Raw genomic sequence first — 3,142 nt, forward strand, 5'->3', positions numbered from 1 at the left:
AAATATGAAGAGCTTCAAAAGGTGTGAAAAAAATGTGGAGCATGAAACGCTCTGGAAAATAGGAGGAGCATGAAGCGGTGTTGAAAAACATGAAGAGCCTGAAAAGGTGTGAAAAATATGAAGAGCTTCAAAAGATGTGAAAAATATGAGGAGCATGAAACGGTCTGAAAAATAGGAGGAGCATGAAGCGGTGTTCAAAAACAAGAAGAGCCTGAAAATGTGTGAAAAATATGAAGAGCTTCAAAAGATGTCAAAAATAGGAGGAGCATGAAGCGGTGTTCAAAAATATGAAGAGCCTGAAAATGTGTGAAAAATATGAAGAGCTTCAAAAGGTGTCAAAATAGGAGGAGCATGAAACGGTCTGAAAAATAGGAGCAGCATGAAGCGGTGTAATAAACATGAAGAGCCTGAAAAGGTGTGAAAAATATGAAGAGCTTCAAAAGGTGTGAAAAAAATGAAGAGCTTCAAAACGTGTCAAAAATATGAGGAGCATGAAACGGTCTGATAAATAGGAGGAGCCAGAAGCGGTGTTGAAAAACATTAAGAGCCTGAAAACGTTTGAAAAATATGAAGAGCTTCAAAATGTGTCAAAAGCGAGATGAGTATGAAACGGTCTGAAAAATAGGAGGAGCATGAAATGGTGTTGAAAAACATGAAGAGCCTGAAAATGTGTGAAATATATGAAGAGCTTCAAAAGGTGTCAAAAATATGAGGAGCATGGAACGGTCTGAAAAATTGGGGGAGCATGAAACGGTGTTGAAAAATATGAAGAGCCTGAAAAGGTGTGAACATTATGAAGAGCTTCCAAAGGTGTGATATACATGAGGAGCATGAAACGGTCTGAAAAATAGGAGGAGCATGAAGCGGTGTTGAAAAACATGAAGAGCCTCAAATGGTGTGTAAAATATGAAGAGCTTCCAATGTGTCAAAACTATGAGGAGCAGGAAACGGTCTGAAAAATAGGAGGAGCATGAAGTGGTGTTGAAAAACATGAAGAGCCTGAAAAGCTGTGAAAAATATGAAGAGCATCAAAACCTGTCAAATTATGAGGAGCATAAAACGGTGGTCAAAAACATGAAACGCCTGAAAAGGTGTGCAATATATGAACAGCTTAAAAAGGTGTCAAAAATAGGAGGAGCATGAAGCGGTGTAGAAAAACATGAAGACCCTGAAAAGGTGTGAAAAATATGAAGACCTTCAAATCGTGTCAAAAATATGAGGAGCATGAAACGGTCTGAAAATTGGAGGAGCATGAAGCAGTGTTGAAAAACATGAAGACCCTGAAAAGGTGAGAAAAATATGAAGAGCTTCAAATCGTGTCAAAATTATGAGGAGCATGAAACGGTCTGAAAATTGGAGCAGCATGAAGCGGTGTTGAAAAACATGAAGAGCCTGAAAAGGTGTGAAAAATATGCAGAGCTTCAAAAGGTGTCAAAAATATGAGGAGCATGAAACGGTCTGAAAAATAGAAGGAGAATGAAACGGTGTTCAAAAACATGAAGAGCCTGAAAAGGTGTGAAAAATATGAAGAGCTTCAAAAGGTGTCAAAAATATGAGGAGCATGAAACGGTCTGAAAAATAGGAGGAAAATGAAAAGGTGTTCAAAAACATGAAGAGCCTGAAAACGTGTGAAAGACATGAAGACCTTCAAAAGGTGTCAAAAATATGAGGAGCATGAAACGGTCTGAAAAATAGGAGCAGCATGAAGCGGTGTAATAAACATGAAGAGCCTGAAAAGGTGTGAAAAATATGAAGAGCTTCAAAAGGTGTGAAAAAAATGAAGAGCTTCAAAACGTGTCAAAAATATGAGGAGCATGAAACGGTCTGATAAATAGGAGGAGCCAGAAGCGGTGTTGAAAAACATTAAGAGCCTGAAAACGTTTGAAAAATATGAAGAGCTTCAAAATGTGTCAAAAGCGAGATGAGTATGAAACGGTCTGAAAAATAGGAGGAGCATGAAATGGTGTTGAAAAACATGAAGAGCCTGAAAATGTGTGAAATATATGAAGAGCTTCAAAAGGTGTCAAAAATATGAGGAGCATGGAACGGTCTGAAAAATTGGGGGAGCATGAAACGGTGTTGAAAAATATGAAGAGCCTGAAAAGGTGTGAACATTATGAAGAGCTTCCAAAGGTGTGATATACATGAGGAGCATGAAACGGTCTGAAAAATAGGAGGAGCATGAAGCGGTGTTGAAAAACATGAAGAGCCTCAAATGGTGTGTAAAATATGAAGAGCTTCCAATGTGTCAAAACTATGAGGAGCAGGAAACGGTCTGAAAAATCGGAGGAGCATGAAGTGGTGTTGAAAAACATGAAGAGCCTGAAAAGCTGTGAAAAATATGAAGAGCATCAAAACCTGTCAAATTATGAGGAGCAAAAAACGGTGGTCAAAAACATGAAACGCCTGAAAAGGTGTGCAATATATGAACAGCTTCAAAAGGTGTCAAAAATAGGAGGAGCATGAAGCGGTGTAGAAAAACATGAAGATCCTGAAAAGGTGTGAAAAATATGAAGACCTTCAAATCGTGTCAAAAATATGAGGAGCATGAAACGGTCTGAAAATTGGAGGAGCATGAAGCAGTGTTGAAAAACATGAAGACCCTGAAAAGATGTGAAAAATATGAAGAGCTTCAAATCGTGTCAAAAATATGAGGAGCATGAAACGGTCTGAAAATTGGAGGAGCATGAAGCGGTGTTGAAAAACATGAAGAGCCTGAAAAGGTGTGAAAAATATGAAGAGCTTCAAATGGTGTCAAAAATATGAGGAGCATGAAACGGTCTGAAAAATGGAAGGAGAATGAAACGGTGTTCAAAAACATGAAGAGCCTGAAAAGGTGTGAAAAATATGAAGAGCTTCAAAAGGTGTCAAAAATATGAGGAGCATGAAACGGTCTGAAAAATAGGAGCAGCATGAAGCGGTGTAAAAAACATGAAGAGCCTGAAAACGTGTGAAAGATATGAAGACCTTCAAAAGGTGTCAAAAATATGAGGAGCATGAAACGGTCTGAAAAATAGGAGCAGCATGAAGCGGTGTAATAAACATGAAGAGCCTGAAAAGGTGTGAAAAATATGAAGAGCTTCAAAAGGTGTGAAAAAAATGAAGAGCTTCAAAACGTGTCAAAAATATGAGGAGCATAAAA

Source organism: Dama dama, unplaced genomic scaffold (genome assembly GCF_033118175.1).
Source record: "Dama dama isolate Ldn47 unplaced genomic scaffold, ASM3311817v1 ptg000093l, whole genome shotgun sequence".
In the NCBI taxonomy this organism is placed as follows: Eukaryota; Metazoa; Chordata; class Mammalia; order Artiodactyla; family Cervidae; genus Dama; species Dama dama.